Below are 27,454 nucleotides of genomic sequence, written 5' to 3'. Positions count from 1 at the left end.
GGTACAGTTTTAACAAGATACTCGGTGGGAGGAATTCCGTGTGCTTTTGGGGAAGAGTTCTGTCTCCTTCCAGCAGACGGAAAAAATGACGCCACTATTTTGTAAAAGTCACCCTTGTTTCTGTGTTGTCTGTCCCACAAGGAGACAGACCCCTTCACAGAGCAGGGAAATACAAATGTGAAATCTTGATGCGAGCGCTTCAGAATCTGCAAAAGAGAAAGCCGAAGTAAGTTCACGTCTTCAAACAGGGGGCTGGTTTCCTAATAAGAAGGTGTTGAATGAGGTTTCCTGGAACTGGGATGACTCGGGAGTCACTGGGTGAGGATGTGACATATGTCCACACCACCTTGTCACGCTTAGCACCTGGATGCAGACATCACTTGGATCCTCTTCCTTCCCTTAGGACTGCCTGTTTAATATTTTTTCAGTGAATAGACTTCTTTTTTTTTTAAGATTTTGTTTATTTATTGGAGAGAGAGAAAGTGAGAGAGAAAGAACACAAGCTGGAGGAGAGGCAGCGGGAGAGGGAGAAGCAGACTCCCCACTGAGCAGGGAGCCCAACTCGGAACTTGATCCCAGCACCCCAGGATCATGACCTGAGATGAAGACAGATGCTTAACTGACTGAGCCTCACCAGGCACCCCTAGACTTTATTTCTTGGAGCAGTTTTAGGTTTACAGAAAATCTGAGCAGAAAGTACAGTGCCCTTATGCCCTCCCCATCCGAAGTCGCCCCTCTAACTGCCACCTTGCGCAGTGTGGTGCGATTATTACAGCTGATGAGCTGGCGTTCGCCCATTATTAGCAACAAGTCCATAGCTCACATTAGGGTCCCTCTGTGCACTGTGCACCCTGTGGGTTTTGACAAATGCGTACATCATGTATCCACTGTTACGGGCTCACACAAGATACTCTCACTGCCCTAAAGAATCTTTATGTAGGCCACCCTTTTTAGGGTTCTGGTGGCAGGTGTCCCTATTTGTTTTGTCTCAGTCTTGGAGGAGTTATCCATTTAGGGCTTTTGGTCCTTCAGGACCCTACTGAATCTTGTTCCACCCCAGTCCTCTGGTCTTTGCACATTACACTCTGGTTTGGTGCCCCCAAATTATTCAGAGGCTCACTCTCCCTCCCTGGCACTACCTTGATTACTTTGGCCCCTGCCGGCTGCTCTGCACTGCCCGACCCGGTCCCTTGAGGGGCTTGCTCCTGATGGCTCGTCCTGACAGCCTGACAGCACTGATGCCCATCTGGGCCTCACCAGGGTTTCCAGCAGCGGCTGTGGCCAGGCTCCGTTGGGCTCCTCTGCGAGTGAGTCACATCTGCTTCGTGTCACAAACTGATCCTTTCTCAACTCTCCTGGCCCGGCCCGTGTTTCCCGGGTTCATTTCCTGGGAGCTTGCGGGGAGGAGCAGCCCATCCACGTCTCCGCCGAAGGATCCGAAGGCTGACTGTGTATGTGCTGTCCCTGTGCGCTTACAGCCCACTTCAGAGGTGGGGACCTGAGCTGGGCCCCGGCCACCCGGGCCACCTGGCAGGTGAGGCCGCACTCCCTCTTCCTCTCTTGCTCTTTGGAGCACAACAGAGGGACTTGTTTTGTTGTTCTGCAGGGAAGTGTCCGGGCCTGAATCTACTCTGGAAGCGCACCCCATGGCCGGATGTGGTTCCCCCTCAGCCTGCTGAGTCCCAGCTCCTGGGGTCCAACTCGGTTCCATGGTGGCCCTGGGCCTGGGGTCCTGATGTGGGGTCCTGGAGGGGCCTTGACTCATACAAACGTGGTGCCCTGTAACCGATCCACTCTCCTTACCCCCATGGGTTCGTCCTCTGGAAAATTAATCTTGTCCCCCAGGAGAGGCTTGTTAACCCCCAGCCCTGCAGCACCTGTGGGTGGCCAGGGTCCGCGGGCCACTCGGTTCCCCCAGGCAGGCCCGGTGATCACGGTGGCTGGAGGGGACACTGCCGGGGTCCTCCGCGAGCTTCGGCTGCTGGGGACCCGGGCAGCCAGGCCGAGTGGAGATGGCAGGCGGCCCCGCCGGGACTTCAAGTCTTCCTGGCCCTGATGTGACGTTTCCAGACAGGAGACCGTCTGGCTCTTTGCTAATCTACATGGCACCTTCAGCAGCCTCCTCACGTGTCCCTGCCATGACAGCCCGTACAGCGGTCTAGGGGACAGGCACCCATGGTGAAGACCCCTGAGCTGGCCGATGACCGCAGGATCAAGTGGAAGTGTCTGCAGCAAAGGAGAACCCAGGGCCAGGGAGATTTGCCATCTCATCACTCCTGGGGTGGAATTTTGTGCCCAAAGCAGGACACAAGCAGCTTGTCAGGGAGATGTGGGAGGCGAGAGGCATCCTCCACAGGACTCTGCAGGTGAAGGAATGAGGCCAGGTGTCTGAGCGGAGATGGAAGACGTTCTGAGATCTCTTTTTTTAAACCAGAAAATGCCAGCACACTTTTGAGACAGGGAAAGGATTCGGGGGTGTGGGTGCTCTTCCCTCAGTGGCATTCTAAGTGAGGGCTGAAACCAGGACGCCGATTTTTCACATTCCTTCCAGCAGCTGGCTGAGGGTTGACCAGGCCAAGGAGCCTACAGGATCTTCCTCAGCTGTTTGCCTGGGCCTTAGGACTCAAACGCCATCAGGCTTATTTGAGCAGGGAATTCGCATAATCTACGTGGTGTTGCAGAGATTTCACCCAGTAGTAGTGTGCAGGATAAGTCAGAGGCAGGAGGAGAGATGGCAAATGCCTGAGTCAATGCAGGACAGCATAGGGGGAAGAAATGTGTGACCTTGAGAGCCACCAGGGGACAGTTCTAGTGCACTAGCAGTTATTTTGGAGACAGGTGGTTCGATGAGGAAGATGGCAAGGCTTTACCAAAGTCAGTAGCTCAGGACGAGGGGAGGGATTGGAGAACAACAGTAAGAGTGAAGAATTGAAGGGTCTCCCTGTGGGAACCGCCAGAAAAGTGGTCCTGGAGCTCAGAAGACACGTCGGGAACAGGACACTTGGATGCCAGAGGGAGGAATGGAGTTCATGGTTGAAATGGGGGGTGAGGTTAGGGGGAGCATGTGACTATCAGTGACTGTAGACTAGCAAGCCAAGTTGATGGATAAAGACACAAAGTACAGAAGGCCTCCAAGAAGGAACAACAATGACCAGAGAGATGGGACAGGGTCAGAGGAAGAGAGTCTAGGCAGGGAGGCTTCCAAAGACAGAGGGGTTGGCCGTGTCCTGTGTTTTTTGTGGGTCAGAAAGTCAGGCTCATGAGGGGCTCTGGAGAGTTTGCTGCAGCCTGTGTCAGGGTCCAAATGCTGGTGGACTGGGAGCTGGGACGGGGGACAGGGAATCAGAGGTGACATGTTGATTGTCTCCAGTGAGCGCCAAGTAAGCACTTAGGAATTATGCAAATCACTGCAAATTCAAAGGAGAAGATACCGTGAGTGGTGGCCCTGCTTCCCAAGGGCTTGCGTCAAGAGAGACAGACATCAAAATAAAGAGAGACCAGCACACAGGGTATGGCGGGGCCACAGCACTGAGGCAGGCAGTTCCCTTTGGGGGAATCAGAGGAGCATCTGTTGAGCTGAATGTTTCAGATTTCTATCAAAACTGGAATTAACAAGGATGCCTGCCAGTAATACGGATCTTTGCTCGATGAGCTCAGGCAAGTGCCCACCCTCTGAAGACTTGAGTTTCTTCATTTAAAATATGCATTGCTTAGCCTGTGCTCCACATGGGCATTCCTGCCTCCAAAAGTCAATCTTTCTAAAAGTCTTTGAAATATGGAAAATGATCTGGTAGTTGCTCAAAGTATTCAAGTGGAATTACCACATGATCCCCTAATTCTACTTCTTGGTGTATACCCAAAGGAATTAAAAGTTGGATCTTGAAGAGATATGTGTACAGCTACGTTCACAGCAGCATTATTCACAAAAGCCAAAAGGCAGAAGCAACCCAAGTGTCCCATCTGCAGATGAACAGATAAACAAAATGTGACATAGCCACACACTGGAATATTATTCAGCCTTGGAAAGGAAGAAAATTATGACATCTGCTACAACGTGGGTGGACCTTGAAGACATGATGCGAAGGGAAAAAACCAGTCGCAAAATCAAATACTGCATGATTCTACTTTTATGAGGTGTTTCTACTAGTTGATTCATAGAGACAGCAAGCAGAGTGGTGGTCATCAGGAGCTGGGGAAGGGGGGAATGGGGGTTGTTTCATGGAAACAGAGTTCCAGTCTTGCCAAATGAAAAGAGTTCTGGAGATGGTTAGTGGTGAATGCACAACAATGGGAATATACTTCATGCCCCTGAGCTGCACATTTAAAAATGATTAAGATGGTAAATTTTATGTGATATATATCTTACCACAATTTAAGAAAAGTGATATGAATACAGCTATAACTCATAAAGAGTTCTAAATATTTTCTAAAAAATTAGGATTTTGAATTTTTACAAAATGTAATGCCATTGGAAAAGGCAAACCACATTAGACTAGGAGTCAGAGTTTGAGTTTTATTAGGTTCGTTTGAAAAAACAACCTTTGAAATGAACAGTGAGGTGAATCTACACAAGGTATGGCTGGACAGTTCTCTCACTGGTGGGTGACTTGCCATGGCTCCAGGCTATGGGTCAGGTCAAGTCTTCTTAGTGGGTTGCTCCTTGAACCAGCAGCTACCTGAGGCATGACTTCACATGGCAATGGCAGGACTACAAGAAACCAGAGCCAATTGTGCTGCACAGTTGTGGCTTCTGCTCATGTCATACTAACCAATAGTTCATTCGCTCCATCAGTCCAGCTTACACGGCCAAGGCCAAAATAATGCACAGGGAAAGAATATTGTTCTGAGAGCCAGAGGGGACTGAAAAGGCTCTGGTCGTGTTTGCATATAATGGCATAACAGAAGTGTGGGGTCAGTGCTCCAATCTACCTCAATCACATTTCAGAATTGAAGCCCATTTCAGAGTGAAGACAACCATTTCTTAATGTTGCTCCATACTTATCTGATTTCTTGCAAAATCTTCTCTATAATGAGCCCTTGTTTTCATGACTGTGTTTGTATTGCTATTTGGGTAAACAAGTCACAGCTTTTCTGAGAAGCCATTTCTTTTCTGTTTGTTCTATTTCTGTCGATGAAAGTGGTTCACAGGATCTGAACTCTTCTGGCTCGCATGCGTTCCGCCAGCATCCTTCCTGTCTGCTGGAGTCACACTTTTTAATTTTTTGCCAGTAGATGTTTTTTTTTTTTTTATTTCCACACTACATCAATTTCATCACTGTGCAGTAGCCTGACCCTGGTGTCTAGCTCTCGCTAATTTCCTAAGACCATCTTGGTCATTAGTTGGAAATGGATCTAGACATTAAGCATTCCTGATAATGCCTCTGACATGTAATCATTGACTGCATCCATCACGTCCACCTTCATTATGCTATGTGTCAGGAAAGTTCCCCAATTAACATTGGGAAAGTTGAAATCAGACATATTGTCATCACAGCCGAGTTGTCTTATCAGGGTTTTCCTGTTTCAATGTAACTGCAGGGGAAGACATGCAGACAGCCAAGATTTTATTAGATAGAATGGCCCAATTTCCTTGGCTCACAGGAAATAATAGAAGTGGAAACTCTCAGGATGAACCTAAAGTGCTAATACTCCTACTCAGTTTATCATCAATGACAAACATCGGCAAACGTCCAGATGCCATTTTGTGTTTCAGTACTTAGAGCCTCACCTGTTAATTCTGGGCTTCAAAGCAATGTTTTTGGAAGTGTTGCCTTGATTCTTTGTAAAGTAAGTGGATTTCCAATGAGAGGGCTTTCTTTTTGCCAGGATGCAAACATTGCTTGTGGAGGCACACACCTATGTGCCTGATAGTTGAGCAGCAGGAGAGTGTAGCATGGGTGCCAAGAAAGAGCACAGACTGCGCAGATGTTGCACAGTGAACCAGGGTCTGCAGGACCAAGTGGCCAAACTGTGGAATCATGGGTTCTGGTGGAACACCTCTGAGCATGTTGTGACATTGTAGAGTCCCAGGGAAGGCAATGCTGAGTCAGGACTCATGCAGACATAGCATCACTGCAAGAAGATTGTTTGAGTGTTAAGTGCAAGGTATTAACAAAGACAGTGGGTGGTGATCGGCTTGGCAGCTGTTGATTTCACTCACAGAAAAGATATAATCTTTATGTTACCACCAGAAGGACCTGCCGCTTCTCCGTGAGCCAGGCAAAGCTCCCACTTGGCCAGGGCAGACATGTGTCTTGAGGGGAGATTGCCCAGTGGATAGGACACTGTTCTTCAATTCCTGTCTCAACGCACTCTCCTGACCCACCCTCTGTGCCGTATTTGAGCAAGGGCCTGGCCTTGGAAGGACTCACTTAAAATGAACAGCAACCAAAAAAGGAAAAGATGTGGATATCAGAAGTAAAAGTGCAAAATAAAATGATACAAGGAACACACTAAATCAAATGTTGGTCCAAAATACACAACCGAAGAAGAATTGTGCCATGGAATGGCATATATTTCTGGACAGACACTTCTCTGTGATAACAAACAAATAAAAGATGATACAGTCACTCTGAAACAAGCACACCTATATGAGCTATAAAACCTCAAAAGCAGATGATAAGACAAAAGAAGGTGGTGAAGACTGAACTGGAAGAGCTTAGGAAAGAAATGGAGAAGAAAAATCAAGTAATTACAGAAATCAATGCCAAGTTAGAATAAGTATAGAGGAAACTGAGATTGGCTTGAAGGAGAGAACTGAAGAGAAAAGGAAAAAAACGGTGTTTAAAAATCATAGAAAACATGTCACAAATGAAAAATAGAGGGGATACATACTACAAAAAACACATCCTTGGAGAAGGGAAAAAATCAAATGGAAATGAAAACATATTCAAGATATAACAGAAGAAAAGTTCCCTGTGACAATGAGATTCCTGCACTTGAACCTGGAAAGAGCAAGAAGAAATGAAAACTTGAGAGAGATGGCCAGAAATTTAATGATAAAGAACAAATTGTGTGGGTATCAGACAAAAGGGAATAAAAATCAAGTTCACAAGGACATAGGGAATATTTGAGCCTTTCTTTAAAATATGACATGATAACAAAAATCCAGCAAAATGAAAAAATTGTAGTGAAGGTATTGGTGATGAGCTTTGAATCTATGTCAATGTGATAATTATGTGTACAGAACAAAGTAAATACTGCAAATCTTGAAATTTAGAACAATCTAAGTATAAACATCAGGAGGAAGAGGGTGCAGAGAAGGTGGGAGAGGTGTGAATGTATGAATTTTTCATTTTTCAATAGATGCTTGCAAAGATGATAGGCCAAGTAAAAATGGTAAGCATGTCAAGGTTTAGACATGCTAAGGTTATAGGTTTAGTCCTAAAATAATTAAAAAGCAATATAACTCATTAAACTTCCAAAAAAGTGGACGTTTTACACACTGCAAACACTGATGAAAATTAAATAAAACAAAGCATTAATAAAGAAACATTTCTCACCTGGGCATTTAAAAACTCTCTCTTAAACACAAGTGGAAGAGGGGATTATAACCAAAATAACCTGGGTAATTATAATAGGTAAAGAATTGTATACCAAAACTTACAAGTAGTTAAAGGATGAACAAATCTGTAGCTTTAAGTACCAGTGTTATGAACAAGAAAGGGTGAAAATAAATTATTATTTAAATAGAGACGTGTAAAAACAAACAGTAATGCAAAGGAAATTAGAATGTTAATAAAGATAAATGTAGAAATTAATGTATTATAAATAGAAAAGCAGTGGAACTAATAAATTATTCCAAGAGATGTTTCTTTACAGAGGGGGAGATAAACTGTAACTAACATAATTACGAGAAAAAGGACACAAGCATAAATATGAAAAATCAAAAAAGAGATGGAAAAATTAAGGCAAATAAATATACTTAAATGTCTAGATGGAATGGATGACTTATTATGGGAAAACATTAATTACCAAACTTGATAATTAATCTCTAGAAGATTGTAGTAGAATATCCAAAATGGCCTCCCCAATATATTCTATTCTAGTACTTGGAATCTGTGACTATGATGAAGTATCACTGCCATGATTGTATTCTGTTATGCAGCACAGCTACCCCTAAACCAGGAGATCATGTGGGAGGACTTTATCTCATCACATGAGCCCTTAACACAGAAAACTTTCTCCATCTGGTGGTGGAAGAGAAAGTCAGAAAGATATGAGGTGTGAGAAGGACTCAATGCACTGAGTTGCTGGATTGGAGACGGAGGGGCCACAGAACAAGGAATGCAGGTGACCTCCAGGTGCAGAGTGGATCTCCAGCAACAGATAGTGAGGAAAGGTGGTCAACAGTCCTACAACCACAAGGGGCTGAATTCTTCTGACAACTTGAATATTCTTGGAAGCAGATTTTCCCCCTATAGTTTCCAGTTAAGAGCCCAGGCCACTTGACACCTTGATGTTTAACCTTGTGCAACCTCAGCAGAAGACTAGGTGGAGACCACATGGACTTTTGGCCTACAGAACTAGAAGATGGTGAATGGATATTGTTTTAAGCTGATACATTTGTGATAATTTGTTATGGCAAGAATAAGAAACAAGTACAAAGATACAAAACATCAAAGAAGCTAGATTTCCATAAAAGAAACAGGATGGTTAGTAAGTTTCAGAGACAAATTCCACCAAAATGCCAAAGTACACATAATTTAGATTATTTATTGAAGCTAGAATAATATATAAAATAGACTTGACTAAATACAACATAACAACAAAGTCTTAAGGCAATCTCCTATATGAAGATGGATGCAGTAAATGTAAAATAAAATATTAGCAATAGATTACAGCAACAACATATAAAAAAAAAAAACTAAATCTACTACTATCAAGTATTTTCCTTGCAGGAATGCATGGATGATCTGACATTAGGAAACCTATTAATATAATTCAATATATTAATTGATCAGAGAAGAATGATCAAATGATCTTCCTGGGTGGTAAAATATCTATGTTAAGAAAATTCACATTAAATCTTGCCAATATCAAAAGATCTTCATGAACTAGAAAATGATAGCAGGTTTTTCCATAACATAAAGCCAAAAGCTACTATCCAGATAATAGGGAGCCTAGAAACTTTTTCAACAAAGATACAAAATACTCTGTCAGGATAAAGGTTACTTTTAAAAATCACACGACAAATAAAGAAATAACTAAAAATCCTATTAGTTTTGAACATAAAATATGAGACTTACATGCTAGGGAACACACTTTTCTTTGCAATACCTTGGAGGGTGGTTTGAAAGGCCAGGAATGCAGTACTTCCTAACTTGGGCTCCATCGAAATAGCAAAATAATAATAGATTAACTACCTTTTATTATGGAGCACTGACTGTGAGCCTTCTGTCATGCTCAGTACCTTATGTCCATCCTTCCAGAGTCTCTATAAGTAGTCCCTGTTATTTTCTTTTTGCCAGTGAGGAGATTGAGGCATGAGGACAGGCTAGGAGATACACCTGAGGCCATCTAGCTAGCATTAGATGTGGAAAGAATTTTAAAGATTTTATTTATTTTATTTTAGAGAAAGAGGGAGAGAGCACTTGAGCGGAGGTGGTGGGGGTGGCAAAGGTGGAGGGAGAGAGAGAATCTTAAGCAGGCTCCACACCCAGCATGAAGTCATACAACCTTGAGACCACGACCTGAGCTGAAATTAAGAGTTGGATGCTTAATCAACTGAGCCACCCAGGAACCCCAGTGGAGACAGGATTTTAACCCCCAGTAATTTAACCACCACATCTAAGCCTTTACCCTATGGGGTATTTTCTCCTACTTTTAGAGAAAAATAGTAGGGCAGCCTGGGTGGCTCAGCAGTTTAGCACTGCCTTTAGTACAGAGCATGATCCTGGAGACCTGGGATCGAGTCCCACGTCAGGCTCCCTGCATGGAGCCTGCTTCTCCCTCTGCCTGTCTCTGCCTCTCTCTCTCCCTCTCTCTCTCTCTCTTTCTCTCTCTCTTATGAATAAATAAAATCTTTTTAAAAAATAGTAGATGTGAATGGCAATTTTCCAATAAAAATGACATGCAGGGTCCACCTGCACTCAAGTGGCAGCCCGTGATGTTGGATCATCATGAGGTGGAAAGTGTCCATGAAAGCAGCTCCTCCTGCTGCTGAGGAGCCACACACATGGCTGTGGACATTCCAAAGGGAACAGAGGCCCCAGAGAGTCAACCCAAGGCTGTGGTTCCAAAGTGCTCCTGCAGTGGGATGGCAGGGAACTGTGGGGCCGAGGGGAACAGCTGTGGCTGGGGGTTCCCTGACCATGGTGTGCCAGAAAGAGGTGTGCTCAGGGCTGGGGGCAGAGCTGCCTCCAGGGGGTGGGGGGGGGTGCAAGCAGGAGAGGATTTTGGTACTACTTTTCTCTTTCATCTACATTCCTTTAGTGCAGCCTTGGAGTAGAGAAGCTTTGAGTCCTGTGGCCAGCCAGCCTGGGTATGAATCCTGCCTCTACCGTCTCTCTCATGTCCAACTTGTGACCCAAACTCTCTGTGTTTACAGTTCGGGGGAGAGGGAGAGGGGGTAACAGTGCTACTGCTTATGCTGTAATCCATGAAGATGGCCCAGCACTGCTACCTGAATCATAGCAGTCACTCAAGAAGGCTTCCTGTTGGGTTAAACAAAAGCGTGGATTTAAAAAGTTGCACAAAGTGGCCCTGGGACACAGTTGGTCCTCCTGCCCACCATTAGGCAACACACACCTTCAGGGCACTGGAGGGCAATGACAAGCAGCTGACTCTGTGGAGGTAGTGACAGTTCACCAGGGGTCCATGCCCATCCTCTCTCCCAGCTCACAATCCCTTGGAGGCAGGTATTACTATTCTCATTTTATAAGTGATTTTGTTTCTCCCCCAGTCACCAAAGGGATGAGTGGCAAATCCAGAACTATTTCCAAAGCAAGGCTGCCTCTAGATGTTCGAGATCCATATTCATATTTCAAGATCATTTCCCAAGATCTTATTCAGTGCTAGTCAGCGAGGCTCCATGAAATTTACTTATGTTATCATATTTTATTCCATCTTGACAAAAATATGGAGGTAGGAGCATTTTTTTTTTTACTGCTACATTGCAAGTTCAACTCCATTTTGACGATGAGAAAAAGTAAGTCTCAGCAAAGCTGAAGTGACTTGCCCAAGTGAAATAGCTAACAAGGGCAGGAGGTGTGATTTTAATCCTAAGGGTCCTCATCTTGGTTAGATTATTTTATCTTTCTTCTCTTGTCTTCCAAGACAATAAATTAGTGCCTGTCATTGGTTCCTGGATTTAAACATGTTTGTTGCAGGTCAATCCACTGCCATTCTTATTTTTATTGAAACTTATACTGATTGTTCCATATCTGGTCAATTGTAGGACGTAGTCTTAGGAGCTTCCTTGTTATCTGGTATTACCACATGTCCTAGGTTCATCTTATGCCTCTTCTATTCCAGACCTGAAACCAATCATTTCTCTAAACCATGGTTGCTTTCACTGAGCAAAATTTCAAGATCACAATCTGTGTTCTTGGGGTGATCATTGCTACTGGATGTCATAGTGGACAGAGTTAGGAGATATATGGTATTTCTCCCCCAAAATAAAGACACAACGTGTGACTCATACTGATATTTCCAAGTTATATTCAAGGCTACATTTTTAAAATTGTTTTCCATTTTGTTTAAATTCAATTTACCAACATCAAGACTATAGTTTTCGTTTGACCTTGACTATATTACATCTGAATCTCTTTTTTTTTTAATACTGAAAATCTTGGTTCTGAAGCACACAGGATGATAAAAGTAGAATACTCCTTAAGTATTGATTTGTTCAGCCCATTTATACATGTTAGCATCTTTTGATGATAATTCGAAAGCTACCACCACCAACTCTGATTATTGCAAACATCTTAATTACTTCTTATGCTTATACTCTTAGTTATATTTTCAGGTCATATACCAATTAAATACTATTATACTTTTCACTTATTTACTCTTATTTCTACAAGTAACTATAGGTTTAATGCTCACTGCTAATCTTTACGCTCATGATTCTCTGTTCATTTTGACTATGTAAAGCTTTTTCTACTAGGTTCCTTAGGAAGATCTCATATGAACACTATTCCCTGAGTTCTTCAGTCTTGGTAACCATTTGTCTATGCTTTTGATACTTGAAGATCAGCTTTGCTAGATAAAAATCCTGGCTCATATGAATGTTTCCCTAAATATCTTAAATATGTTACTTCATTTTCTGACATAAAAACAGTGCTGGAAAACTTCTCTGACAATAATCTAATTTTATTCTCCTTCTAAATCATATTTTCTTTTTGCCAAAGGATTTTTTTCTCATTTTTTCATTTAATAAATCTAGTGATTTTACTAGAAGGTATCTTTTTATTGGTTAATCTGTGTTAATATTGTTTTGCTTTAGTATTTGGTTTCATACCTTTTTCTTTATTTCAGGGTTTCTTTGCATTCAAGTTTGTCTTATTGATCTTCATTTTTCATTTGGTATTTTCCTTCAGATACTGCTATGATCCGCATGTTGGATCTTCTTTGCCTATCTTCAATACTTGTGCTATCTTGCATCTTTTTAAAATATCTTTCATATCTTGTTTTTTTGTGCCTACTATTTTTATTAAGACATTATTTATGCTTGTTTGTGCTTGCATTCCTTCTAGTTTAATCTTCCTTTCCAACAATAGTTTTAAATTATTATTTCTAATTGTTTTTGAGTTCTGTTAACATCGTTCTGAGTTTTTTTTTTTAATTCTGACTTAACATTGTTCTTTTGTGTCTTGTGTCATTTTTAAAATACCTTATAGTTCCTTTTGAAATAATGTTCCTTTTTTCTTAGTGTGGATTGGGGAGTACTTCCATTGTCTGTGGGGATGTTACTCTGCTTCATAATCTACTTTTCCTCATTGTAACTCCATGCGGGGTTTGATCATAATTGTATTCTGTGGCTTTTATGTATGTATGAGATTAGTTTTCCTGAACTTTTAGAAAGAGGATTGGTTCAAATGTAGCTTTTCTAGCTTCATGGGGCTCTTACTCCTGTCATTTAGATATGACGTTTAAAATAGGGCTGCTTGCCTTCTGATATTTTTCTGGCTACATTTCCTCCTCCTATACCTTATTTTACTTTATATTTCTACTATCCTATGACTCCTTATCTCCTGAGTTTGGATGACACTTCTAACAACATCTTCTCAATTTGGAACTCCATCCTAGATGGGAACCCTGAGGGCCAGTTTCAAAAGTTCACAGGGACTCAATTGCATCAGACCCTTCAAACCTTCCTAACATCAAACTGGCCCTCACTCATTACCAGAACAGTCAACTTACGCCCTGCCCCACATTCAGCTGCTGTTCTCGGATGGACATATGGTACTTACCAGTAAATATCTGTTAACAATTTGAGGCCTTCCCATTCTCAGATCTTCTGCTTTTTTTTGACACTGACACCAGAAATCTGGTGGCTTTTGGAGATGTTTCTCTACTTGCTTGCATTTTGGGGTTTGCAGGAATATCTTACTGTCTAGTTTTGTTATGAATTTTGTCTGTTAATTTTGACTTGCAATATAGTTGCTCTGTTTCTATGCACAGATTCTGGAAAACCTAAAAAATATACCTCCTGCCATCTTCCCTGAATTGTATTCTTTCTTTTTTTAAAAAAGAAATAGTGTTAGGTTTCTTCAGAGAAACAAAACCATTAGGAGATTCACACACACATACGTATATGAAGAGATTTATTCTAGAAATTGGATCACATGGTTATGGAGGCTGACAAGTCCCACTATCTGTCATCTGCAAGCTGAAGCTCCAGGAAAGCCAGTGGTGGAATTCCATCTGAGCCCGAAGGCCTGAGAACAGGAGGCTACTGGTATCTCAGTGTCAACCTGAAAGCCTGAGAACCAGCAGCATCAAGGGCAGAAGAACATGGATGTCTCAGCTCAAGGAGAGAGAGTCCTCACTCACCCTTCTTCCGCCCTTTTGTTCTATTTGGGCCCTCAACAGATTGAATGGGGTCCACCCACAATGAGGAGAGCCATCTGCTTTACTCACTTCACCAATTCAAATGTTAATCTCCTACAAACATCCCAGACATAGTGTTTTACCAGCTATCTGGGTATCCCTTGGCCCAGTCAATTTGACACATAAAATTAGCCATCACAGAAAGTATAAATTATTTCAGATGAAGGAAAATATGAAGAATAATGTGACAGATATTGTATAATCACCATCTAGGTTAAGAAGTAAAGCATCACAAAAACAGTAGAAACCCATTGAGTATTCCCCTTCAGGCACATGGCACTCAATCCACACCAATGCTTACCACTTCCCAGAGGCAGGCACTAATTGATAAATTATTCTATATTCATAGAATAGAATATACAGCCATGCAAATGAATGACTGAACCACGATATCAACCTGGATAGATCTCAGGTACTCTGGTGCTATTTCCATAATAAAATGCATATTTCTATCTTTGTTGGGCATAGAAGCAGCTGTTTTCATCTTTCCTCCAATGACACTGCTCCCCAACCATGTGGGAAGCTGATGAACTGACCAGTATTTTCCTTCAGGGAGGCCTCACAGTGCCAGCTAATTCACTTAGATTGGAATTTTTAGTAGGCCAAATTTGGTATTTTCCCATTAAAAACGCAGACCTTTCTTACACTTCATGGATTGTAATTTCTACAGGTTAATACGCTTTGCACCAAGAAAAAAAACCTAATTACTTTGCACCAAGCTGTAAGGAGCTGTACCAACTCAAGAACATAATTATTGCTGTGTTGTGAGCACAGCAGAGTTGATTCTTATTTGTGATCCTGAGTTATTATGCTGCAAGTCTGCAAAATTATTTAGACAGAAATAATTATACCCAATGTAGTCAGATTCAGAGTACTACAGATTGCAGTAAATTAGAAAGCCTGATCCTAAATATATATATTATCTTGTTTTCGTTCTCTCTTTCCCTGAGTCATTTAGTCTTTTCCTTGCAAACTTTTGATTCACTTAACTGCTTGTCTTTGAAGACTTTTTTTTTCTTTTTATATCATATTTTAATAAGATGTAAATTTTGAGCATCACAGAAAATCAGTCCATCCTTGGCTGGCTGTCTTCTATGAGAGTATGTGGTTATGTTGATCTTCACCCCTGTCCTGGACACACACCTGCCACTCAAAATCAAGGTGAAAGACTCACATGGGTTTTAAAAGACCATAACCAAATAACCTCTAACCTGAGAAAGCTCAAACTCAGCAGTAAACTTTTTTTTTAGCAGTAAACTTTTTTATTTTTTTATTTTTTTTTAATTTTTATTTTCTTATGATAGTCACACAGAGAGAGAGAGGCAGAGACACAGGCAGAGGGAGAAGCAGGCTCCATGCACCGGGAGCACGACGTGGGATTCGATTCCGGGTCTCCAGGATCGTGCCCTGGGCCAAAGGCAGGCGCCAAACCACTGTGCCACCCAGGGATCCCTAGCAGTAAACTTTTTTAAATGTGCAGATGATGTGGTGCAATGGCAAGACTGCTGTACGTGGGGCTATAATCCTACAGCTAGTTCTGTAACTTGCAGCTGTGCTAACTTGTGCAATACCTTTCTGAGAATCACTCTCTTTATCTTGAGAAGAGGAGTTGGTAAGATCAGCCCTCCCTAATTCAGAGTGTGCCTGTGTACTTTGCAAAGTATAGACTATTATTAAGGTAACAAGCAAGCGGGACAAATTGACATGAATTTGAACGAGATTTTATTTAACTGAATCATCCTCAACCTTGGCTGCTCTAGAATCTTCTGGGGAAGCTCTAAAAAATTGACAATGCCTAGGTCCCACTGCAGGGATTCTGACTTAAGTGGTCTGGAAAGAAGGCAAAGCATCATGTTTTTAAAAACCTCTCCCAAGTGACTCGAATGAGGAGCCAGGACCAAGATGCTTTAACTACTTGATTCCCACCTGAGATAACCTAACTTTGATCTTGCAATGAATGAATCCTTCTTCAAAGTATGCTGACCTTGCTGACCTTGCTACTGGCTTTGAATGATTATAAATTAGTGATTCCCGAAAACGGCTTGCTCAGAACCATCCCAAAAGGTATTTAAAAGTGGAGACTCCTTGGTTAGGTTTAAGGAGTCTCCACTTTTAAAGGATCTATACCCTAAAAACTATAGAATACTTCTGAAAGAAATTGAGGAAGACACAAAGAGATGGAAAAATATTCCATGCTCATGTATTGGCAGAATTAATATTGTGAAAATGTCAATGTTACCCAGGGCAATTTACACGTTTAATGCAATCCCTACCAAATATCATGGACTTTCTTCAGAGAGTTAGAACAAATTATTTTAAGATTTGTGTGGAATCAGAAAAGACCCCAAATAGCCAGGGGAATTTTAAAAAAGAAAATCATAGCTGGGGGCATCATAATGCCAGATTTCAGGTTGTACTACAAAGCTGTGGTCATCAAGACAGTGTGGTACTGGGGATCCCTGGGTGGCGCAGCGGTTTAGCGCCTGCCTTTGGCCCCGGGCGCGATCCTGGAGACCAGGGATCAAATCCCACATCAGGCTCCCGGTGCATGGAGCCTGCTTCTCCCTCTGCCTATGTCTCTGCCTCTCTCTCTCTCTCTCTGTGACTATCATAAATAAATAAAAATTAAAAAAAAAAAAGACAGTGTGGTACTGGCACAAAAACAGACACATAGATCAATGGAACAGAATAGAGAACCCAGAAGTGGACCCTGAACTTTATGGTCAACTAATATTCGATAAAGGAGGAAAGACTATCCATTGGAAGAAAGACAGTCTCTTCAATAAATGGTGCTGGGAAAATTGGACATCCACATGCAGAAGAATGAAACTAGACCACTCTCTTTCACCATACACAAAGACAAACTCAAAATGGATGAAAGATCTAAATGTGAGACAAGATTCCATCAAAATCCTAGAGGAGAACACAGGCAACACCCTTTTTTAACTTGGCCACAGTAACTTCTTGCAAGATACATCCACGAAGGCAAAAGAAACAAAAGCAAAAATGAACTATTGGGACTTCATCAAGATAAGAAGCTTTTGCACAGCAAAGGATACAGTCACCAAAACTCAAAGACAACCTACAGAATGGGAGAAGATATTTGCAAATGACATATCAGATAAAGGGCTAGTTTCCAAGATCTATAAAGAACTTCTTAAACTCAACACCAAAGAAACAAACAATACAATCGTGAAATGGGCAAAAGACATGAAGAGAAATCTCACAGAGGAAGACATAGACATGGCCAACACGCACATGATAAAATGCTCTGCATCACTTGCCATCAGGGAAATACAAATCAAAACCACAATGAGATCCCACCTCACACCAGTGAGAATGGGGAAAATTAACAAGGCAGGAAACCACAAATGTTGGAGAGGATGCAGAGAAAAGGTTGGTGGGAATGTGAACTGGTGCAGCCACTCTGGAAAACTGTGTGGAGGTTCCTCAAAGAGTTAGCAATAGACCTGCCCTACGACCCAGCAATTGCACTGCCGGGGATTTACCCCAAAGATACAGATGCAATGAAACGCCGGGACACCTGCACCCCGATGTTTATAGCAGCAATGTCCACAGCAATGTCCAACCTGTGGAAGGAGCCTCGGTGTCCATCGAAAGACGAATGGATAAAGAAGATGTGGTTTATGTATACAATGGAATATTCCTCAGCCCTTAGAAACGACAAATACCCACCATTTGCTTCAACGTGGATGGACCTGGAGGGTATTATGTTGAGTGAAATAAGTCAATCGGAGAAGGACAAACATTATATGTTCTCATTCATTTGGGGAATATAGATAATAGTGAAAGGGAATAGAAGGGAAGGGAGAAGAAATGAGTGGGAAATATCAGAAAGGGAGACAGAAGATGAGAGACTCCTAACTCTGGGAAACGAACTAGGGGTGATGGAAGGGGAGAAGGGCGGGGGGTTGGGGGTGAATGGGTGACGGACACTGAGGGGGGCACTTGATGGGATGAGCACTGGGTGTTATTCTGTATGTTGGCAAATTGAACACCAATAAAAAATAAATTTATTATTAAAAAAAAGTGGAGACTCCTATGGGGTGCCTGGGTGGCTGAATCAGTTAAGCATCTGCCTTTGGCTCAGGTCATGATCTCAGGGTCCTGGGATTAAGCCTTGTATCTGGCTACTGGCTCTTTGGGGAGTCTTCCTCTCCCTCTTCCTCTGCGCCTCAGCTCTCTGATTGTGTGCATGCCTGCGTGTGCGCACTCTCTCTCTCATAAATAAATAAATAAATAAATAAATAAATAAATAAATAAATAAATAATCTTAAAAGAATAATAAAATAAAAGTGGAGATTTCTGAGCAAGGTCCCAGATCTTCTGAATCAGAATTTCTAGGACAGAAGACCAGAAATGAGAGCTTTTTTAATAAGTTGCACAGCTCTAAATGATTATCTGAATGCTAACAGGGCTTGCTTACTCATGGAGGGATTGCCTCAGGTTAAAAAAAAAAAAAGAATATGGGTCTGGATTTCTCCTTTGGAAAACCAAACAAGGGGGATGAATTTAAATGGTCTATTTGAGTGCTTGCCTAATCATTCTTTTGTATCTCAGTTTCCCCTGAGAACATTTACTTGTTCAATAAAGCACCTGAACACCTATGCCAGGCAGCCAGTTTGTGGGTCTTTACTGGGAAACACTGATGAATCAGACATAAATTTTTCCTATAAGCATTCTGGTGGAGAAATAGTGATCAAGGAACCTTGAGAGTATTTTTGCATTTCCTTCTTTTCTGGTATCCTCGGGAGAAAATAAGCACATAAAATATTTTAATACATCCTGAAAATGCACACTGTTTGATGCCTACGTACATCTGTAATTATGAGCAGTGTGGAGTCATTGCTCTAAGTCACAGTGAGCTCAGAGCGTCCACCCCGCTGAATTCCAAAGCACCCACTTCCTATCATCTGATCAGGAAGGCAGAAGTTCATGACTGCTGCGTGGGTGCCCTCTACCTCTGTCCTCCTGAGATTTATGGGAGAATGTTTTTTTTTTTTTGTCAACACTCCTTTTATAGATGCTCTAGCTGCACAAGGATTGACTTGTCCTCATTCTTCCAAGTCCGCTTCTAAGGTGCCAAGATTGTAAGGGACAGTGGGAGGAAAAATCTTACTTTAGAGAAAATGTTTTCATAAATGGGAATTTGTGACAGGTTTTAGGCATCAAAGCTACTCTCTCCTTTGTGATGCATTGTTTGAAAATCTTGTGATGTTTGCAAAAGGATTACAAGATTACAGCAAGTTCAATGCTGCCATTCATGGGATAGATAAGTCCTCCTGAAGGACAACTTGGACTGACCAGGTGTTAAAACTGGTCCTAAATCTAGTAGTTTAATGACCCCAAAGATGGTCATTCATTCATTCATTCATTCAAGAAATATGTGCCCATGTGCCAGCCATCATTACAGGCTATGGCAGAGGGCTACCTTCGCTTAGCACCCACGTTTCTGAGTCTGCACTGAGGCAGGAGAATCATGCCATGTGTTGGGAGTCTAGAGAAGTCAAAACATTGACTTCATCTTCAAAGAGCCTGTGTTCTGGTGGAGCACACTGGCATCAGGTTTAGAGCTTAGGCCTTAGAGACAGAAAGAGTAAAAATTCAGGTGAAACCCCCTATGTGCAGCCTTGAGAAAATGACTGACCTCTTCTAAAACTTTTTTTTTTAATTTTTATTTATTTATGATAGTCACAGAGAGAGAGAGAGAGAGGCGCAGAGACACAGGCAGAGGGAGAAGCAGGCTCCATGCACCGGGAGCCTGATGTGGGATTCGATCCCGGGTCTCCAGGATCGCGCCCTGGGCCAAAGGCAGGCGCCAAACCGCTGCGCCACCCAGGGATCCCATGACTGACCTCTTCTAAAGCTAGTGTCCTCATTTGCTAAATGGACATAGTAAGTGTCAGGATGTCTTCTTATAAGTCGCTGTGAGGATTCCATGAGACAATGCACATAATGCATTTAGCACAATTATCAGGCTCAAGGTAAATTCTTACCATAATCTTATATAAATTGCATAAAATTTTAAAAATACATTGGAAAATATGAATTATGAAAGCTTGCTAATCTGTCAGTAAGGAACAAAGTAAGCCACACTTCAAGAAAACAATCAACAATCCAGAACACGGGACATTCTTCAAGACAATTAGGCTTGTCTTTTCAAAGAGTCAACGACAGTAGAAACAAGTGACAGACTTTTAATTAAGAGACATAACAACTGCATGCAATATATGAAACTTGGTGGGATCAGGCTAGAAAAGTGACTGGCTATAAAAGGCTTTTGGATACCACAGATTAAATATGAACATGAACTGGGCATTGGACAAGATTAGGAAATTACCAGTCTTACTCTCAACTGTGATAATGATTCATATTTTCATTGTTTATGTTTTCTATGGATACAAGTTGAAATATTTAATAATAACATGTCAGGAACTATGTGACATATTTATTTATTTATTATTTATTTTAAAAGATTTTATTTGAGAGACAGAGAAGTACAACCATCTATCTGTAGTCTTGGAGGGAGAGGGGCAGAGGGAGAGGAAGAGGGAGAAGAAGACTTCCTGTTGAGCAGGGATCCCAGGACCCTGAGATCATAACCTGAGCCAAAATCAGAGTTGGATGTTTAGCTAACTGAGCCACTCAAGTGCCCTACAACATACTCTTTAAATATTTATTTATTTTTATTTATTTATGATAGACACAGAGAGGGAGAGAGAGAGGCAGAGACACAGGAGGAGGGAGAAGCAGGCTCCATGCAGAGAGCCTGACGCGGGACTCGATCCTGGGACTCCAGGATCACGTCCTGAGCTGAAGGCAGACGCTCAACCGCTGAGCCACCCAGGTGCCCCAACGACAGGAACTTCTATCTGGACATGTAACTATTGACAATGGTTAATTTAGATGGTGGCTACTCATTTAGACCTTTCAGCTTTTCCATTTGTTGATTTTGCTCAAACTTTTTGTATGTTTGATTTTATTCTTAATAAAACATTGAAATTATTTTATAATTAAGTACTTCAGTGTTCTCTAGCACATCTTGAGGAAGATGTGTAGTGTTTATTCGGAAACTTTAAGAACCACCGCCTCGCCCCCCTGGCTGGCATAGTGATGTCAGAAGCAGAGAACAGGTGGCAAATTGTTGAATAGGTGACATATGGGGCCTCACATCTCCAGGACTGAGGGGAATTAAACCTGAAGCCCCAACGCTGTGTCACCCCCCTTCTTGTGGGCTTCCCCATGTGGTCCTGGCCAGCTGCTCTCTTCAGAACCATGTGAAGAACTGATGATTATAAAACCACATGGAAGATGGAAGACCCCAGGTCTTGGTTCCCACATCCCTCCCCACAGGACACCCTCTGTGAACCCGTGTAGACCAGGATCCTTCCTGAACACTCAGCACTATTTGCAAGAATTGTGGTTTACCACCTGTGATTTAGGTGGTCCCTGTAACCGAATCCTGCCTCCCACATTTGCCCTCAGTCCCAGGAAAGGTAACCAGTTGGCTCTTGCTTGAAACATGTCAAAATGGGGCTTATGCCTAAGCAACTCAGGATCCTCTCCTTCCTTCTCTGTGCTCTACTTTCTTGGTGTGCAGCCCAGATGCCATCAGGGTGGAGGAGATCCTGTGTCACTTGGAACCAGAGGTGGCACCTGGGGCCTGGGCTGCCTTCATCCTTGCTCTGGTCCAGTGCTTTTGCATCAATGGCAGCTCCTGGAGCTCACACTCCTCTTGTCCCAAAACAAGAGTTCTTTGGTTCCTTTTTAGGGCCTTCTGCTCCCATCTAGAGGGAAACAAGAATGTCTCAAGTGCCTTCCAGCCTCACTATGGGGTGCATAGAATGGCAGAACTGGGAGGACAGGACAGCTGAAAGAGCCCATAGGTGCATCTGGCTATCCAGAGCCTGCAGGTGCCTGAGGGTGGCTCCACAGTGCCTTGGAGGCCCAGTGGTCACATCAGCTCACCCTTCTTCTGGAGTTCTGATCTGAGCAGTGAGTCAGGGCTGCAGATGTCTCAGGGACCCATGGTTCCTAAATTCATACCAGTTGTCTCTGATCTCTTTCTTGTGACCAGTAGGGCAAAGCTTTCTCCCCTTTTGGACAGAAACCAGTGGGTTCTCTTTCTAATCTATTATATGCGGATTAACTTTTTGCCCTCATCCTTAGACTTCAGCTTTTGATTTTCCAAATGAAGGTTTTTAGAATTCAAATCAGCTTTTCTCTCCCAAGAGCATGGCCCTTGCAACTGAACACCATAGTTTTTGAGGTCATCATCTCATGGCTGCTCTGGGTGGGGGAAGGGAGTTTATGAGAAAGCCCTTCTTGCTGCTGGAATGTTGTAGGGGAGGAAAAGAGTAAGAGGAATTCAAAGGAAAAATAGGCAATAATTATTGCAGGCTGAAGATTGGCCACTCAAAGGTGAGCACATCCTTCTCCCTGAGACAGGGATGTCACCCTAGATGGCAAAAGGGACTTGGCAGTTGTGGTTAAGCTTGAGATGGGAAGATTATCTTGGACTACTTGGGTGGGCCCAATAGAATCACAAGGGTCCTTGTAAAGGAGAGACAGGAGGGTCAGAATCAAGAAAAGATGTGACAAGAGAAACAGTAGTTGGGAGTGATGAGCATTGCAGATGGAAGAAAGGGCCAGGAGTTAAGGAATTCAGGCGCCTCTGGAAGCTGGAAAAGGTGAGGAAATAGATCCTCTCCAGCCTCCAGAAGGAATACAGCCCTTTTTTCAAAGAAAAATTAAGTGCGTTTTAATTTATTCTTTATGTATTTGTTTTTATTGAGATATAATTGACATATATTGTTGTGTAAGTGAAAGGTACACATGTTGATCTGATATATTTATTTAATGCGATAGGATTACCACTGTAGCGTCAGCTCACACCTCTGTCATGTCACATAAATATTGTTTCTGTTTTGTGGTGATAACAATTAAGAACTTTCAAGTTGATAATATAGTGTTATTGACTATAATTACTATGCTGTGCATTTGCTGTCCAGGACTTATTATCTACCAGCGACAAATTTGCACCCTCAAACAACAGCCCCCCTCCCCACCTTGGTACCAGTCTACTTTCTGTCTTTATGGTTTGGCTTTTTTCGATTCCACACGGAAGCGGTATCATGCAGTATTTATCTTTCTCTGACTTATTGCACTTAGTGTGATGCCATCAAGGTCCGTCCATATCATGGCAAGTTGGAGGATTCCCTTCTTTCTCATTCTGCTGACATCTTAATCTTAGCCCAGTAAGACTCATTTTGGACTTCTGGCCTCCAGAACTTTAAGATAATAAATTGGAATTGTTATAAGCCACTACTTTTGTGGGGATTTGTTACAGCAGAAAAAAGAAACTAGTACAATAATATATCAAGATGTTACCCAGTGGTCTGTCACCATCGGTGGGGTTGGGTGAAGAAAGCTGTCTCTCTTGAGTGCACTATAAACCCCATGAGTGAACCCCAATCTGTTTTGCTTGCTATTGTGATCTGTCTGTGCTATTGAACGAGTCAATGAATTAACTGTTTCTTTTCTCCAAACCTCTGCTCTCAGGAGAACCATCTGTCCATCTCAAGGACCTGTACCTTTTCCCTCTGCCAATTCTTGGCCTCTGGTCTCTGCAACATTTGAGTAACTTACCTCCTGCCATGTTTTTTTTTTTTTTTTTCAATGTCAAACACTCCTATGTCAGCCTTACCTTGCAGATCTTGTTTCTGTCCCAAACATGCTTTACCTCAGCCAGGTGGTAGGACCAGGATGCTGGACGTGGCCATGAAAATGCCCCTTCCAGGCAAGTCTACACTCTCTGCCCGTCTTTGGAGTTACAGGGACTCAGATAAGATCCCTTAGCCTATCCCCCACCAAATGGCTTAGAACAGGTGGCCTCATGTCTCGGCAAGAGGGAATCACACCTCAGACCCACCCCAGCCTAATGCCAGAGAACCTGAGCTTGTCCAGAAGAATCGTGGTAGCTCTTCCACACTCAGGCATTGTGTTTCTAAGGATTTTAACCATTGTCTGTAACTTCTGGTTCATCTCTGAAAAGGTGGGCAGACTGGCCTTTAGAATATCAGCAACTTTGAACCCATTCATGGAAGTACCTCCTTCTCCTCCCCAGCGTAGATCATCCGCACCAGGGAGGGTATATGGGTGTCCTTGCTCATGGCCACTGCTACTTATCAGCTGTTGCCTAGAGGTCCATGCTGGGAGCAATTCTGAGGCTGTATCTCAGTTCAGACAAAAAGAGTACTGTGGTTGATTAGCAATGACTGCTGGGGGCTCGAGGGGTGGGAGTGGTGGCATCATGAGTTTCCCATTCGTATGCCATCCAGCTGGCATTTCTATGCAGTTTGAACCACCCATTTTCTTAGTGTGTGCCTCTCTCCAGCTATATTATAACTCTTTTGAGGACAGAAATTGGGACGCAGACCTCTTTGAGTCCCCAGCACCAGGCACAGTGCTTGGCATAGAGTGGGGGCTTTTATAGACAAATATTGAAATACTCACTTAAACAGAACCCAAATTTCTTCTCTATGTTAATAAACCCCTAGGAGAGCAGACTTGTCTGGTGTTTCTCCTCCTTTCCCTGCAGAGAGCCCCAGGCATATGAGTGAACCCGCCTTGATCACTGTTGCTTATGTCCTCCTGCTGATTTTTCCCCGTCCTACTTGGACTCCTTTTATCTGCCCTCTACAAGTTAGAAGCCTCTCCTCCTAGGGTTTAAGACATGCACAAATAGTCGTTTTCTAATTCTGGCGTTGAAGTAGTTGTGAACAGGTTAATTTTCTACGATGACATCTCTAAATCGGGTAGAGGCACGGGTAGTTAGCAATTTGGGGAAACAACTGCTGAAAATTTATGTACATGCTAATAGAGTTTTTTATTACATACTTTTTAATTGAGTATGTGGAACAGGATGCTGATAAAATGGCAATTGTGATTCTGGATTTAGCTGAAATAATGATCCCAACTTCTTAACCATGTTGTGGTTAAGAATGAATCGACTATCATACAAATTTCAATGAGGAAATTCTCTTCCTAATGATCCTTCCATATTTAACCATCATTCACAGATGACTCAGCTAAATGAATCGATGGAGTTTAATTCCCCCCAACCTTTCTTTAGAGTGACTACTAACCAGCTGTCTTATCTCACAGAGTTCTTTCTGGTTTACTAAGAATCCACCAGATGGCTTAAATCCTATTCCCGCCACCCCCATCCCCCACTCAATGCAAGTTGGAAAGTGAGAGAGACGGGCCTGTAACCAAGATGCTGTATTAGCTCTTGAAATGAGTTGTACTCATGCCTAAAGCTTTTAGCGTTGCTGTGGGTGTCAGGAAGTGACAGTTAATGCTAAAAAGGGTTAATCAGATTTAGTGGATTGCCATCCAAGTTTTATCAAATGTCAGGGTTTTCTCAATATGCTGCACATCGGCAAGATGAGAATATCATTGAGAGGAAAATTTATAGAATATGTCTTTGCTGATCCCAGGACACAAAGGGAGCTGTTTCCCGGGCAACAGACATGTCTTCAAGCTCACCAGGTTCGTGATGCTCTCTCAGCCTCCTCCCTCCCCCGACTTGTGGGTTTTGTCAGGGGCAGGACACATCCTTTTTGTCTGGGGTGGGTGGGTGGGGGGAATGCAGGGCTGTCCTGGCTGAGTTGGCCTGGGCTCCCAGCTGCCTCTCCTTCACCTTTCTCGCAGATGGGACAGAGAGGATAGCGGCTGGGCAGAGTGCGAGGTGGATTGAATCCAGCCCAGGAAGGTCATTACCCTCTTGCTCAACTGTAGATAAGTGGACTTTGGAAACAGATGGTGCCATCTGCAACCCAAATTATAGGAGGCAGATTCAATGGAGAGGTAAATACTACCTACCTTCTTTGCCAACAGATGGACAACCTTCCACTTATTTCCAAGCTACAAGATATGGTTTCAATTACCTATATTTAAAATTCCAACTGGGAATGGTTATATGAGTCTAAAAATAAGAAGGATGTGATAGCAAGTGAGAGATTAAGTATTTAGTTAGGAGAAAGAAGAACTTTAAAATTAATGCTACTCATTAACCGTTTTAACCACAGATATTTTTTTTAACAAGGGACAACCAGAGAGAGGAATTTCATGACAACAGTCAAAAGGCCAGCTTTAAAGAAGCACTGCCCTAAGCCCTTCCGGACGTTTCTGAAGTGTACCAAACATTGACCATTGTTTCTTCGAACTTAGACATCGTCTTTCGAGGCAAAACTCTCTTGGCCTTTTGGTGGGTAGTGAACCTGCAACTATCCTGGGGCTGAGACGGCTATTCTTTATGCAAACACACTTCCTCTGCTAGGCTTCTCTCCCAGCCCACTTGCTGCCTCCTGACTGAGTTCTAGTGAATGTATGATGGGGAACAGTTCAGGGCCCAGACTTCTTTTTTTTAAAGAGTTTATTCATCGATTCATGAAAGACAGAGAGAGAGAGAGAGAGAGAGAGGCAGAGACACAGGCAGAGGGAGAAGCAGGCTCCATGCAGGGAGCCTGACGTGGGACTCGATCCCGGGTCTCCAGGATCATGCCCCGGGCTGAAGGCGGGCGCTAAACCGCTGAGCCACCCAGGCTGCCCAGGGCCCAGACTTCTAAGCAGTGAATGGCTCCTCTGTGCTCTTGTCCTCTTCTGCCAGCTGCACACAATGACAAGGCTCTAGGTGACTTTGGAGTCCTGGGACGGAAAGAGCTTTGGCCCCTTCATCACCACATGGAGGAGAGCCACCTATGGACCAGGAACACCCTATGGGTGACTGCATGAGCAAGACCTGTTGTATTTGATCTGAGGGACATATTTGGGTCTTATTGCAGCCTGGCCTAAGCTGGTGAATATACACATCATTTGGTAAATGGGAGTGGCATCCAAATGCATTTGTGTAACAAATGTTTGTTGAGTGTTATTTTGATTGGTTCTGGGGATATCCAGGCATATAAAGAGGATATGATTTCTGCCATTGTGGACTTGTGAGTTATGTGGGGGCAGCCGGATGAAACTCATGTCAATGAAAAAACATTACAAACTGCTGTAAGATCTATGAAGGAATCAGAGGGGGGCCGAGGGCACTTCAGATGGGGAATTCAGGGAAGTCATTTTCAAAGAGACAGTATTTGTGCTTCCCTAAAGGATGAGGAAAACCAGACCCACGGAGAGGGAAGCAAAAGTGTTTCTGGCAGAGAGAATAGCATGTGTTAAAGCTCAGAGGTGGAAAGGAGTGAGAGTTTTTGAGGGCTACACAGAGGCAGGGCTAGGACCATCCTGAACACTACAGACATTCCAGGTCAGAGCACATTACAGAGATCCAGCTGAGCAGGGGTGGGGCGTGGACTCCAGTGTTGCCAGC

General features: G+C 42.9%; 1 long non-coding RNA gene across 1 annotated transcript; it reads left to right on the top strand.

Moving 5' to 3' along the window:
• On the top strand, positions 1-27,344 carry LOC144300761 (uncharacterized). Its single transcript, XR_013367541.1, has 4 exons — positions 1-226; positions 25,578-25,629; positions 25,792-25,947; positions 26,186-27,344. It is a non-coding gene; the product is annotated as an uncharacterized LOC144300761 (long non-coding RNA).
• Positions 27,345-27,454: the final 110 nt, after the last annotated feature.

Source organism: Canis aureus, chromosome 29 (genome assembly GCF_053574225.1).
Source record: "Canis aureus isolate CA01 chromosome 29, VMU_Caureus_v.1.0, whole genome shotgun sequence".
NCBI lineage: Eukaryota > Metazoa > Chordata > Mammalia > Carnivora > Canidae > Canis > Canis aureus.
Note: the sequence above shows the minus strand (reverse complement) of the source record. Positions and strands in the feature narration are given on the sequence as shown.